This window comes from Schistocerca serialis, unplaced genomic scaffold (genome assembly GCF_023864345.2).
Source record: "Schistocerca serialis cubense isolate TAMUIC-IGC-003099 unplaced genomic scaffold, iqSchSeri2.2 HiC_scaffold_1370, whole genome shotgun sequence".
NCBI lineage: Eukaryota > Metazoa > Arthropoda > Insecta > Orthoptera > Acrididae > Schistocerca > Schistocerca serialis.
Window position 1 is genome coordinate 7282348 of NW_026047592.1, and position 16243 is coordinate 7298590.

General features: G+C 39.7%; 1 protein-coding gene across 1 annotated transcript in view; it reads right to left on the minus strand.

The window, feature by feature from the left end:
- The window catches only part of LOC126441769 (uncharacterized), a 220455-nt gene extending 207029 nt beyond the window's left edge, over positions 1 to 13426 (minus strand). Inside the window, exon 1 of the mRNA XM_050090689.1 lies at positions 13137 to 13426. The gene's annotated coding sequence lies outside the window, so the exon portion shown is untranslated. The remainder of the gene's footprint in view (positions 1 to 13136) is intronic.
- Between the last annotated feature and the right edge of the window lie 2817 nt (positions 13427 to 16243).

A 16243-nucleotide genomic window follows, 5' to 3' on the forward strand; every position in this document is an offset into this window, starting at 1 on the left:
TTTGTCAAGGACAACCTTGTTCTGTAAGTTCTAAGCTTTTCGATCTCTGATAGTGGCAGGAGCTGAAGTGGTGTAATAAATGAAGAAAATTTTAATATCGGTCTAGATGACTTTACTCAAAATAATGTTTCTTGCTCATGCTGAGTTGAACAAAGAGTAGTATATTTAAGAGACAGGCGTATATTTAAGAGACAGTAGTATATTTAAGAGGAAGCTCAGTAATAAGGTATGGGTTCAAAATACAATAGAATTAAGGTAACTAAAGTTATAAGAGGAAGACGAGAAAGTAGCGGTTTAATGGGAGTGATGTAATAATGAACAGGCCATGATACGCATATATACATGAATTATATTATGAATAGTGCAGGTGGGATAAAGGGAGTATTACTTAAGTTTAAATGGAGGAAAAATGGAGGCATATATATAGGGCCAATATAGCTATAAAATTTGAATGGTCTTTATGAAGGATTTTTCTGTAGGAGGAGGAGTATTTATGGGTTTCTGCAGAAGTAGGATACTATTAGCTTTGAGGATTACTCCAAAGTTGCAAAATACAGGAACGAACCTGAGTTTTGTGGTCTAATTCTTATACTCATTTCAGAAATGGATAACTAGGACAGAATTGTCTTAACTTTGTGTGCTGCTCTTAACACAGAAAGTAGGAAGTTAACGAGTTCACTACACTAGTTGTTCTCAACATTTATTACATTTCATTGTTTGGAATTGACAGATTAATATATAAACTCCGAAAAGCTCGAAGTGTCTATGGAAAACTATAATTTGCTGTCAGAACTGAATGGATACATCCAACGACTTGGGATGTTTGCATGTTTCACAACTATTCCTTAGAATTTTTTGTACTTTTCTCATGGTTAGCAATACCTTTGTTTGCTAGCTTTTTACGAGGGGAATTTTTACTTATTTTGGATGGTTAAATCACATGATTTAGTTTATACACATTTTTAGGGAATGTTAGCTTAACTTAGAATAGGTAGGTTAACTGCCTGCTTACCTTATCCTACTTGAAGGAAGTGTAGAGGAAATAAGAAATGAGGCTCCTAAGCCTATGTTTCCTCACAAGTTTAGTTGGTAATCCAGATGAAGATACAACTATGATCAATTCATAATAGGAATTAATAATTACTCCATGTCCAGTCAGCATGACTAGGCTACGAATACTCACTGTGTCTGAATAGACCATTGATAATTAAAACAGAGGTACAGCTGGTTTACCAGCCACCATTGTGGCTGGTCCACATACATAGAGAAATAGAGACAATGAAAAAATAATATATGGTCATAACATTTTAAGACTATAACTTACTTCAAGAATTCAAATTCCTATTGAAGAATGGTTACTTTGCACCAGTGTTTATCCGACCTCAAGCAAAGTATTTGAGATCAGATACATTGAAATGATAAATTTTTACTGAGTCTTTGTAAGTAATCCACAAGTAATCATTAAGTAAGGTTAGGGCTATGTCATGAGTAAAGATGTTTTGAAATAGAATTATATGAAATATTACTTAGTTCAAATACCATAAGTAAAGGGTTTTTATTTTACAAAGTTTTAACAATTTTCGTTTCTGAAGACAAATGTACAATCTGAACTAGCAGTATTATTTATTTCTCTATGTCCTGTGGTTGTGATGACATCATTTACATACACAAAAAGGTGACATACAGTATAACATACCACTTGGGTAAGGTAATGTGTTGCACAATGTCTACCAGGCCGACAAATGATGAGTATCATAGTGAGCATACCGGTTTTTTATAAGTTTGTTGTTCTAGAATAGCATGTTGTTTGGAAGTTTATGACTGTCTGTGCATGTACATGGGTAAGGATGGGCGCCACATGTCTGCACTGCCATCCGACCAGTAAGGCATGGTGTAGATTTGCTGTTTCCTGACCCACCAGATGATTTAAATTCTGTTCTAACAGAAGTATTTTCTGATGCACAATGTGATTTAGATGAACCAGACGATGATGAATTCCAATGTAATACAGAAAGTCTAGAGCCCAAATTGTTTACTGAGACCGAGCTTAACGATTTGGTTAGGGATCTGGGCTTAATGAAAGTAAAAGTTGAATTGCTTGGCTTTCGATTAAAAGAAAAGAACTTATTGGCAGTTGAAACCAGCATATACATGCACAGAAAGAGTGAGCAGCAATTTTCCAACTTTTTTCAACAAGAAGGTGATTTAGTGCACTGCTCAGACATTCCAGGTCTGATGAATGAGTTTGGTACTGAATACAACAAGGAAGACTGGAGGATGTTTATTGATTCATCCAAAACTAGTTTTAAGGCTGTTTTATTAGACAATTGTAACATGTATGCATCTATACCTGTTGGACATTCTGTACACATGAAAAAAAGCTATGAAAATCTAGAAATAATGTTAAATAAAATAGGCTATTCTGCTCATGGTTGGATGATATGTGGCGATCTAAAAGTAACATGCATGCTCCTTGGTCAGCAAGGTGGCTTTACCAAATTTCCATGTTTCTTGTGTGAATGGGACAGTAGGACTAGGGATGAACACTGGTACGGAAAGAAACCGTCTGTGAGGAAGTCTTTAAAACCTGGTGAGAAGAACATTCTACACAAAACCTAGTAGATCCAAATAATGTCCTCCTGCCACCTCTACATATAAAGTTAGGCATAATGAAATACACTCCTGGAAATTGAAATAAGAACACCGTGAATTCATTGTCCCAGGAAGGGGAAACCTTATTGACACATTCCTGGGGTTAGATACATCACATGATCACACTGACAGAACCACAGGCACATAGACACAGGCAACAGAGCATGCACAATGTCGGCACTAGTACAGTGTATATCCACCTTTCGCAGCAATGCAGGCTGCTATTCTCCCATGGAGACGATCGTAGAGATGCTGGATGTAGTCCTGTGGAACGGCTTGCCATGCCATTTCCACCTGGCACCTCAGTTGGACCAGCGTTCGTGCTGGACGTGCAGACCGCGTGAGACGACGCTTCATCCAGTCCCAAACATGCTCAATGGGGGCAGATCCGGAGATCTTGCTGGCCAGGGCAGTTGACTTACACCTTCTAGAGCACGTTGGGTGGCACGGGATACATGCGGACGTGCATTGTCCTGTTGGAACAGCAAGTTCCCTTGCCGGTCTAGGAATGGTAGAACGATGGGTTCGATGACGGTTTGGATGTACCGTGCACTATTCAGTGTCCCCTCGACGATCACCAGTGGTGTACGGCCAGTGTAGGAGATCGCTCCCCACACCATGATGCCGGGTGTTGGCCCTGTGTGCCTCGGTCGTATGCAGTCCTGATTATGGCGCTCACCTGCACGGCGCCAAACACGCATACGACCATCTTTGGCACCAAGGCAGAAGCAACTCTCATCGCTGAAGACGACACGTCTCCATTCGTCCCTCCATTCACGCCTGTCGCGACACCACTGGAGGCGGGCAGCACGATGTTGGGGCGTGAGCGGAAGACGGCCTAACGGTGTGCGGGACCGTAGCCCAGCTTCATGGAGACGGTTGCGAATGGTCCTCGCCTATACCCCAGGAGCAACAGTGTCCCTAATTTGCTGGGAAGTGGCGGTGCGGTCCCCTACGGCACTGCGTAGGATCCTACGGTCTTGGCGTGCATCCGTGCGTCGCTGCGGTCCGGTCCCAGGTCGACGGGCACGTGCACCTTCCGCCGACCACTGGCGACAACATCGATGTGCTGTGGAGACCTCACGCCCCACGTGTTGAGCAATTCGGCGGTACATCCACCCGGCCTCCCGCATGCCCACTATACGCCCTCGCTCAAAGTCCGTCAACTGCACATACGGTTCACGTCCACGCTGTCGCGGCATGCTACCAGTGTTAAAGACTGCGATGGAGCTCCGTATGCCACAGCAAACTGGCTGACACTGACGGCGGCGGTGCACAAATGCTGCGCAGCTAGCGCCATTCGACCGTCAACACCGCGGTTCCTGGTGTGTCCGCTGTGCCGTGCGTGTGATCATTGCTTGTACAGCCCTCTCGCAGTGTCCGGAGCAAGTATGGTGGGTCTGACACACCGGTGTCAATGTGTTCTTTTTTCCATTTCCAGGAGTGTAGTTTGTAAAGGCTTTGCCTAAAGATGGACTACTTCTTTTTCTCGATCAGTCGATAATAGCTGACGTCGAGAGATTGTGAGTAAGATATTGGCCACGCCTTTTTTGCCAGCCTCCTCCACTTTCGTCTCGCACGCCGCTGCTACGTAAGACCACCATGCAGCAGCGAATACTCGATCGCTGCTGCCCTTCGTTTTACAACTTATTGTTAAACCTAAATTGCACTACACTGACTTGTGTCCGCTTTGAGTTTCCTGTCGTTTCGCCTCAGACGAAACTCACACACAGGAGTGGGTATGATGACAGTTTTTCATACCGGAAATTATCAGATTTCTAAATTACCACAATTAGTCGTAATTTTTTCATCATACTTTGTGTTTCTTCACTCACGCCATAACCACGGCTATAATGATTCTGCAAACAAATTTGCTGCATGAGTGTGGAAAACCACAGGATGGTTGTTATTTGTCATGATTAACATTTTTTTTAAAAACTTTCGAGAAATCGTGTTTTCACTAATAGAAGCAATAGATTTCTTTTATGTTGCCTCATTTGGTAAGAGGGTTTGAGTTGATTGGGGGTGAGGGGACCAAATAGCGAGATCATCGGTGGTCGCATCGGATTAGGGAAGGACGGGGAAGGTAGTCGGCCGTGCCCTTTCAAAGCTGTCACCCCGGCATTTGCCTGAAGCGATTTAGGGAGATCACAGAAACTTCAATCAGGAAGACCGAACGCGGGTTTAAACCGTCGTCCTCCCAAATGCGAGTACAGTGAGCTAACCAATGCGTCAGCTTGCCCAGTCGTATGGCAAGAGTATTGCGCAAAAGAAACAGGAAGGACAAAGTCCCGTAGGCTGCCGTCATTCCGTCGGTCACGTGGCGACGTGCTGACACGGGACTGGCTGCCTTGAAGTGGCGTGATACTCTCATAGCAGTACAGAGCAGGGTGTGGTCGCATCCACGTCATCTCAGCACACAGATCGTTGGAAAGAGTGATATTGTATTTCTCTAAATACAATTTTAATAACATTCTCGGATTAAAACATCAATTCAAAAATGCAAAATTAGCCTCTCAGACAGTGCAATCTTTATGGTTAAAGCCTAACACAACTGTGAAGCTAGTAGCGGTATCCATTCCCTTTGTTTCCAGCGTCTCAAGCATAGTAATAAGGAAAATATAATAATAATAATAATGCTACCAATAAAACGTGATGTAGTTGTTGATGTGGTCTTGAATCAAAGACTGGTTTGTGCAGCTCTCCACCTTACTGTATCCTGTGCAAGCCTCCTCATGTTGGCTAAATACAGCAACCTCTATTTGAATCTGCTTAACTGTATTCATCGCTTGGCCTCCCTCTACAATTTTTACTCAGCACACTTCCCTCTACTATCAAACTACCGCTACCTTCATGCCTTAGGACATGTAGTACCAAATGGTCCCTCCTTCTAGTCAAATTCTTCTATAAATTTCTTTTCTCCCCAATTAGATTCAGTACCACCTCATTAGATACTCGATCTACCTATCTAATGTTCAGCATTATTCTGTAGTACCACATTTGGAAAACTTCTATTCTCTTCTTATTTGAACTGCTTGTAATGCACATTTCATTTCTGTAGAAGGCTACACTCCACACAAATAGCTTCAGAGAACACTTCCTGACACTGAAATTTGTATTAGATGTTAACAAATTCTGCTTCTTGAGAAATGTGTTTCTAGCTACAACCAGTCTGCATTTTATATCCTCTCTCCTTCCGCCATCCTCAGTTACTTTGCTGTCAAAACAGCAAAAATCAACTAAAACTTTTACGTGCCTCATCAGTAAACCCATCACCCGATTCTTTAAAGATTCAAACTCATATGTATGAAACACTTTCAAATGTCTGATTAATATGAGAATGAGGTAAGGTGTTAAATATTCGACACTAACCATGTAAGGGAGAAAAAATTTAACAAAGATTTAAAATTACGTTTAAAGTTATGTTTCATGCTCTTCGATTTCATAACTGCAATACGGTCTGTTCGCTAGAAGTACATAACCTTCTGCTCTCTGTATTTTATCCCAGCTACCTTTAGAATTTAAAAGACTGTATTCCAATCAACATTGTTGAAAGCATTCTGTGGGTCTACAAAATTATAAATGTAGGTTTATCTTCATTTAAACTGTCTTCTAAGATAATTCGTAGTCTCAGTATTGCTTTGTGTGTACCTTCATACTCCAGAACCCAAACACATATTCCCCAATATCAGCTTTAATGGCTTTTTCCATTCTTCTATGAATATTAGTGTCTGTATTTTGCAACCATGACTAAATAATTGATGGTTCGGTAATATTCGGACTTATCTGCAGCCGCCTCTTTTGAAACTGGAATTAATACATTCTTCTTGAATTCTCAAGGTATTTCGCCTGTCTCTTACATCTTGCACATCAGGTAAAATAGTTTGTCATGGTTGGCTCTCTACAGTGTCCAATAATCCACACTGAATGTTGTCCACTACAAGGCCCTTGTTTCCACTTAAGTCCTCAGTGTTCTGCCAAAATTCTTCTTCCAGTGTTATATTTTCAGCTCATCTTCATCTAATTTCTTTTCCCTTTCCATAACATTACCTTCAACATACACTCCTGGAAATGGAAAAAAGAACACATTGACACCGGTGTGTCAGACCCACCATACTTGCTCCGGACACTGCGAGAAGGCTGTACAAGCAATGATCACACGCACGGCACAGCGGACACACCAGGAACCGCGGTGTTGGCCGTCGAATGGCGCTAGCTGCGCAGCATTTGTGCACCGCCGCCGTCAGTGTCAGCCAGTTTGCCGTGGCATACAGAGCTCCATCGCAGTCTTTAACACTGGTAGCATGCCGCGACAGCGTGGACGTGAACCGTATGTGCAGTTGACGGACTTTGAGCGAGGGCGTATAGTGGGCATGCGGGAGGCCGGGTGGACGGACCGCCGAATTGCTCAACACGTGGGGCGTGAGGTCTCCACAGTACATCGATGTTGTCGCCAGTGGTCGGCGGAAGGTGCACGTGCCCGTCGACCTGGGACCGGACCGCAGCGACGCACGGATGCACGCCAATACCGTAGGATCCTACGCAGTGCCGTAGGGGACCGCACCGCCACTTCCCAGCAAATTAGGGACACTGTTGCTCCTGGGGTATCGGCGAGGACCATTCGCAACCGTCTCCATGAAGCTGGGCTACGGTCCCGCACACCGTTAGGCCGTCTTCCGCTCACGCCCCAACATCGTGCAGCCCGCCTCCAGTGGTGTCGCGACAGGCGTGAATGGAGGGACGAATGGAGACGTGTCGTCTTCAGCGATGAGAGTCGCTTCTGCCTTGGTGCCAATGATGGTCGTATGCGTGTTTGGCGCCGTGCAGGTGAGCGCCACAATCAGGACTGCATACGACCGAGGCACACAGGGCCAACACCCGGCATCATGGTATGGGGAGCGATCTCCTACACTGGCCGTACACCACTGGTGATCGTCGAGGGGACACTGAATAGTGCACGGTACATCCAAACCGTCATCGAACCCATCGTTCTACCATTCCTAGACCGGCAAGGGAACTTGCTGTTCCAACAGGACAATGCACGTCCGCATGTATCCCGTGCCACCCAACATGCTCTAGAAGGTGTAAGTCAACTACCCTGGCCAGCAAGATCTCCGGATCTATCCCCCATTGAGCATGTTTGGGACTGGATGAAGCGTCCTCTCACGCGGTCTGCACGTCCAGCACGAACGCTGGTCCAACTGAGGCGCCAGGTGGAAATGGCATGGCAAGCCGTTCCACAGGACTACATCCAGCATCTCTACGATCGTCTCCATGGGAGAATAGCAGCCTGCATTGCTGCGAAAGGTGGATATACACTGTACTAGTGCCGACATTGTGCATGCTCTGTTGCCTGTGTCTATGTGCCTGTGGTTCTGTCAGTGTGATCATGTGATGTATCTGACCCCAGGAATGTGTCAATAAAGTTTCCCCTTCCTGGGACAATGAATTCACGGTGTTCTTATTTCAATTTCCAGGAGTGTAATTTACAATGCATTGCTCTTCTGTGTATATCTTCCACCTCTCAACTTTGCCTTTTTTGATTAGTACTGGCTTGCCATTGAAGTTCTTGACATTTATACAGCAGCTTCCCTTTCTCCAAAGGACTCTTTAATTTTCTGTGGGCGGAATTTATCTTTGCCTAGTTATACATGCTTCTTCATCCTTGCATTTCTCATATAGCAGGTTCTGCTTAGCCATTTTGCACTTGCTGTCAATCTCTCTTTTTGGACATCTGTATTTCCTTTTCACGGCTGCAGTTGCCGTATTTTTATATTTTCTTCTTCGTCAATCATTTCAATATCTCGTGCATTATCCAGCTATTTCTACTGGTCCTTTTCTTTTTACTTGTTTGATACTCTACTATATTCACCATTTTATTTCTCAGTGTTACCCATTTGCCTTCTGTTGGGTTTCTTAAGCTTCTTTCAGTCGATAGTTGCCTACTTCTTCCTTGAAATTCTCATCAACCTCTGCTTATTTCGACTTATCTGTGTCCCATCACGTTAATTTCTTACCTTTCTGCAGTTTCCTCTGTTTTAACGTGCAATTCATAACCAATAAAAATATTTGCAGAATCCATATCTGCACCTGGAAATTTTTTGAGTTTAATATCTGGTTTCGAGATCTCTGTCCTACCATCAGGTAATGTATTTGAAATCTTTCTTGTGTCTGCAGGTCTTTGCCATGTGTACAGCCTTATTTCATGATTTTTAAACCATCTATTAGTGATGATTAAATTATGATCCATGCAGAATCTACCAGAATTTTTCATTCTTTCCCCCAGTCCTTGTCCTGATACTCTTTTCCCTTCTTTTCATTTTCCTGCTACCTAATTCCAATCCTCATCAAAGTTAAATTTTACTCTCCCTCAACTATCAGAATAATTTATTTTATCTCATCATAAATTCTTTCAATCTGTACGTCATGTGCAAAGCTAGTTGGGATATAAACATGTAATTTTGTGGTGGATGTTGGTTTCATTTTTTTCTTGACTACGATGATGTGTATGCTGTTCATAGAAACTTAACCTACACCCTTATTTTCTTCTTCATCATTGGACATATCCCAGCATGATCCCCAATTGATTTCATATTTATAACCCCGTACAGACCTGACCAGAAGTCCTGTTCTTTCTGCCACTGCACTTCACTAATTTCAAATATATCAATCTTCATATTTGTTTCCCTTTTTAAATTCTCCAAACTACCTGCTCGATGCACCCCACTTGCAAACAGCACTTGGCAGACAGGGATAGTGACACATTCGAGTGCTAGCCAAGCTCTACAACGCTTAACTTGGGTCACACAATGGGGATCGGTGTTACCACTGTGGCAAAATCATTGCCTACATGTAGCTATAGAGTTATGAACCCTGAAGTGCAGTAGGCATGTTGCACAATATTGTGACAACCTGGGGTTAGAGTATCATCTTGTTTCTTCAGTTCTAGGCTGTTAAGTCAGTTCTACTGGTTAACTTGAGTTTTTTTGGGAGCTTAGAATGCTGACTGTGGGTTGCACATTATCCAAACAAACCAAAAAAGAAGCTTCATTTTACTTTAATTATGCAGGCCAGCCCTAAACACTGGATGGTGTGAAAATAATCTAATAAATCCATTCACATGATCAGACTTTACATTTTGTAAGCCAGATGACTTCAAAGTTACTATTTTAATCAGTCACTTTTTATTGTTAGTTTTGTGATATTCAACAAGGTTTATGTAGCCTGTCTGACTTTTTCGTTCTATTGCAGTATTCAGTGACAATCTAAACATTATAACTATATGAATGAAAATATCTTTAGTGAATATTGTCTGCCATAATTTCCCGATTTGTTGAATCATATGCAGATGTCATTTTCGATCGTTTAATTGAAAAGAATGTATCCATATTCATTATTACTAGTACAAAAAGATTTACTTTGCATTTATTTATGACATATGCTTGCCTTTTGGGTTATGAAAGTAGTGTGTTCTTCAAAATATACTGAGTCAACTACCAATGCTTTGAGATACAATAAAACTGATAATACCATATTACAATTTATTCTTAGGTATAATTGCCTGCTGAGGACCATATCAAATACGAAAATTTTAAAACCTTGACCACTCCTGAATAAATTTCTGCAAACATCCACGTTTGCTGCATTTAAATATGGCTGCCATCAATGTTTGCACCATATCATAGCTCAGAAAAGAAAATACACACTGTCATCTGAAGCTGTCAAACCAAACAAATGTGTCCCTTATTAGTTGGTTAGTAGATAACTGCCTATAACAGCTAATTTTAAAATGGTGATGTGTAATGTCGTTCTTATGGCGTCAGGTTAGAATTACACAATGACTTTTCAATCGAATTATCGTTTAAACAATTTCAAAGACAACCAAAATGATGTTCAGGTATCCTTACACTCTGTCTCTGTTGTTTGGAGGCAAATCGTGTTTGTAATATATTGACTAAACTGGTTTGGTGTGGGGACAGAAGGGCTAAAAGTTACAAAAACAATAATTACTACAAAATCAAAATTTATACATAATTTAATTGGTATATTAAAAGACTGTATCTGATTAGCACATTACGTATTAGGCGTCGGATTTTGTAAGGTTGAGTTATCTTGAAATTTGCTGCTACATCCTTATTTCTGCTTTAGTTAATTAATAATGACTAAAACATCTTCTTTTAGATTAATCAGATCTCTTCCATCACGGCATTTTGACCTCACAGTTTGGTCAATCTATCTCATATGTTTAAAAACTATATTTAACGAAAGTACCAAAAAGCAAAGTGAAACACACTTTCGTATCAGAGTTAGTGGGATTAGCCCATAGAAGCCATCCTCCACACACATAATGTTACTGTGGGTGGTTCTGATTTCCACTAGGTGTTAGTAATGCTGATGATAGTTTCTAAATAAGAAAACTTAAATTACAAAGTGAAAGCTGATAAAGTAGATATAAGTGAAAAGATTTATATGAAAAGACACAATAACTTGATAGCATTTTTATGTTGTATTAGGGACTGTTTCTTATGCTATGAGTGACTGAAATCAGGAAGTACCACAGTGTGTGACTGGCATTTGCATGAAATCAGACTGTGACATGATATCTTTCTCCCACAGTGTAATGTGCTCTTTGTCTTGACTACCACATTTATGAAAGCGCTGCTAAAGATTCGATCATAACTAAATATTTATGACAAAACGTTCAAATATGTGTGAAATCTTATGGGACGTAACTGCTAAGGTCATCAGTCCCTAAGCTTACACACTACTTAACTTAAATTATCCTAAGGACAAACACACACACCCATGCCCGAGGGAGGACTCGGACCTCTGCCAGGATCAGCCGCACAGTCCTTGACTGCAGCGCCTTAGACCGCTCGGCTAATCCCACGCAGCATTTATGACAAGCAAAACTACAAATATGATTGCTGTTTATTTCATTTGCACCAATTTAAGCTGTGCTCTTAGGTTTGTGTATAACCACACTCTCAAAAATCGTGGCTTATTTCAAAGAAACCACAAAGTATTGGTAACAAGCAAGACTATACATATGATTGCTGCTCGTTTCACTCGCAGTAACTTAAGCTTTACTTGTAGGTTCCCACCTAACCACACCCTCAGGAATCATGACATATTAAAAAAAAGTCAATTATTTGTGATAAGAAAAAATATAAATTTCATATGATGTAAATGTCTTTACTGCTTGTTTCACTAGCAGCAGTTTCATCGTTCATTTTTTAAGCTTGAAGCCATGAAAGAGAAGAAACTCATTTCATGTAAATAACATCAAATATTGTGGGACATGCTTCTATTACATAAATAAGAAGACCCAGAATGTGTTACAAAAGCAAAGCTGGAGAGAAAAGGTATTAGTGTGTTCTAGGATATTATCCTACTTCTTTCAGTTCTATAACAATACGTCTCTAACCACAGTGAATGCATTTCATCTTGAAATCTCTTAAGGACTGATGTGTCTAAGGGATATTTAATTATAACAAACTGTATATAGAGTGATGTGTTTGTGATAAATCTTCTTTTTGACGTTGCCTTCAAATTGCATACTGTCAAAAAATCCAAGTTATAACATGGAAACAATGAAATATGATGATACAATACTGTGTCTCAAAATTAGTGAGTGAGGAATGTCACATGACCGATTTCTGATTTCAACCAAACACTAGCCACTAATTTCTGATTTCAGCCAAATGCCAGCTACATAACATAATACTTCCTAATTTTAGTGACTCACGATACGTTATGTCATAGCCAGTGATTAATATGTGAAAATTTATGTTATGATGGTACCACTTTTGTTCCAGCTGGTAAAAATTGAGGAGCATTAAAGCAGTAAAGTAGGGATCATTTCAGAGCAGCCAGTAAGTGGTTCCATCTCACTGAATTTTGTATTAATACTGACAAACTGTAAATATTCTCTTTACCTTATCAATTAAAGAGGATGGCAATAACTGCTTCAGCTAAACTTCTTGACTTCTGTCTTCACACGAAATTAACATGGAAGAATTATACCAAATATATCTCTACTAACTTAGTATGTGTTACATATTTGTTAGGTAAACTAAGGTCATGTGTTAATGATAAGCTATTGCTAAATGCATACTATACCTTTTTCCAAGCACAATTGACATGCCATTGTGTTATTGAGTAATTTCCCTGGAGCAAAAAAAGATCACATTTGGCAAAAATAAGGAGTTCAGATGCATTTGTGGGGCTGTAAATAATGAGTCTTGGAAACCCTATTTAAAAAAAAAAAAATAAATAAAAATACCAACAGCTACATTTCTCTTCATATTAAGTTGTCTAAAAGGCCTACATACAAAAAAAACTAGCATTATTACAAACTAAAACACTCTATCCATTGATGTTATTTTGGAAATTTGTGGTACGTTCCTATTGGGACAAACTGCTGAGGTCATTGGTTTACACACTACTTAATCTAAAACTATCTCACGCTAAGGATAACACACCCATCCATGCCCGAGGGAGGATCCGAACCTCTGAAGGGGGGGAGGACTGCAGGAACTGTGGCAAGGTGCCTCGACCCCGCGGTGGTGTAGCCACGTGGCCCGTCAATATAATACACACCTAAAACAGAAGACAGACATCACAGTCGCTAGACTTAAGGAAACTCTAGACAGTTACAAATACATGAGGGTAAAACAGTTTAATATGTTGTCACTACAGGTACACAATGTGTCACCAATATGTTTAAAGACGTCGCACAGATGTGGCTTTGAGAGAAAAAGCATTTTATACAATAGAAGAGTTCAAAACAGGCTTTAAAAATTATCTCAGACAGTAATATAGTTTCATTACATTAAAATTATGTATGTGATTCTACAGAATACATCATGCGCAGTATGATGGACAATTTAATGTCGAACAGTAATTACGTAAAATATTTTTTAGTCTGTGCGTGTTATTTATGTAATTGTATTGCTATGTCTGTGTACACAAAAGATTATGTTGGTTGCATTTTTAAAGGTGTATAATAAATAAATAAATGAAACATCCTTCATCTGAAGCACTTGATTAGATAGAAAATGTGTATTTGTAATTGACCTTGATCTTTTTTCCTTTCAGATGATTTTGCAGTTACAGTCATCTCGAATACAGGCTGCTGTGGCAGACTTATATCCATTTATGGCATTTACCAAACTATTCTATTCGTTATGTTCGGCTGACATAGAGACCCATAAATCTTCCTGTCTATTCCAGAAATTGGGAATCTAGCACTTTCTGCAGTGTTTGCTTATTTTTACATGACATCCATTTTCTCACTGTCGTTTCTTGGGGTGGTAGGTTTTATATTTCCACAATATTATTTTCCAACTAATGAGAACTAATCAAGTAGATATATATGCAAAACAGAACTAACAGCCCCTTGGTTTCCAGAGCTCTTACTTCCATAACATAAGGTGTGCAAAGTTAACGTATCTATAGAAATACCAGTAACTTGATGTTTTTAATATCTGGATCTGCGTCGTTTACCAGTCATGATTGGACAGACTGTGTGAAGATTAAATATGCAAGAGTTATTTATCATTTTTCATATATATAAGGAAATATATATGATACACACACTGAAGAGCCAAAGAAACTGGTTGTTGTTGTTATGGTCTTCAGTCCTGGGACTGGTTTGATGCAGCTCTCCATGCTACTCTATCCTGTGCAAGCTTTTTCATCTCCCAGTACCTACTGCAACCTACATCCTTCTGAATCTGCTTAGTGTATTCATCTCTTGGTCTCCCTCTACGATTTTTACCCTCCACGCTGCCTTCCAATACTAAATTGGTGATCCCTTGATGCCTCAGAACATGTCCTACCAACCGATCCCTTCTTCTGGTCAAGTTGTGCCACAAACTTCTCTCCTCCCCAATCCTATTCAATACCTCCTCATTAGTTATGTGATCTACCCATCTAATCTTCAGCATTCTTCTGTAGCACCACATTTCGAAAGCTTCTATTCTCTTCTTGTCCAAACTATTTATCGTCCATGTTTCACTTCCATACACGGCTACACTCCATACGAATACTTTCAGAAATGACTTCCTGACACTTAAATCAATACTGGATGTTAACAAATTTCTCTTCTTCAGAAACGCTTTCCTTGCCACTGCCAGCCTACATTTTATATCCTCTCTACTTCGACCATCATCAGTTATTTTGCTCCCCAAATAGCAAAACTCCTTTACTACTTTAAGTGCCTCATTCCCTCAGCATCACCCGACTTAATTAGACTACATTCCATTATCCTTGTTTTGCTTTTGTTGATGTTCATCTTATATCCTCCTTTCAAGACACTGTCCATTCCATTCAACTGCTCTTCCAAGTCCTTTGCTGTCTCTGACAGAATTACAATGTCATCGGCGAACCTCAAAGTTTTTATTTCTTCTCCATGAATTTTAATGCCTACCCCGAATTTTTCTCTTGTGAAGAGTACTTTTGCTCCCCACAACATCAGTATAAACAACAATCAACTGCTCATATATCATGAGGCTTTATCTAAAATTGGTTTTGAAACTTATACCTTTGCATGCATGTCCTCACATGCATGCCTTCACCCACAGGGAAGACTTAGCTTCCAAAAATTAGAAAAATTCAGAAATGCTCACTATGGAGACTTTTTTTTGTAAAAAAGTAAAAATAAATCTTTCTCTCATTCTTTGTTACAACAGTGTTTTTTCATCAGTTTCAATTAATATGTGACTTCAAATTATTAATTTATACATGCAAATATACACACTTGGTTGTACAGGCAGTTTTGTTCTAACAAGTGTATTCCAGTGGAGGACTTTTGTTTTAGATGATAATAGGTTATTTAAATTTTGAAATTATGATTTCTGTTTATACAGTTTTAAAGAGACAACATTCCTGAGACCAAATAATTTCTTTGACTTAGGATACACCAAACGATAAGCATTAGGGTGTGGATTTTCTATGACTTCAACAGGCCCAATATAGATATCAAAGAATTTTTTAATTTCTGAAGTTAACATTTTTGATTTTTCATGAGATTTGACCAGAACAAGATCCCCAATTTTAAAAGTGGTTAATCTTACCCTATTGTTATGTCTTTTATTCCTCTTTTCCCCTTGTTTCCTCATAGTTTCCCTGAAAATATCTTCTCTCTCTTGCATAGTTAAAGGTGTACATTTAGGAAATTCAATAAGTTCTGATATAAGATTTGGAGGTCTAATATTAAACATAATCTCATACGGTGAAAATCCTGTGGAACTATGTTGTAGGCTATTCATAATATCTTCAAAATTTCGAATGTGCCCAAAACAAGGTTGGATGTTTATGGCTACAATAGGTTCTACAAAGTCTCCCAATTTCCCTCATATATCTTTCTGCAGGATTGGTGGACGGAGAATAAACAGATATAAGTATATGCTTCAATTTTGATCTTTCAATAAACTTTTTCCAAATTTTAGAGGTGAACTGTGAACCATTATCTGATAATATAGCTTTTGGTTTACCCACCTGTTCGAAATAATCTCTTTCAATTTTTATTATAATTTCATGGCAAGTAGCTTTTTTCACTGGATATAGTTTAATTAATTTTGAAAAT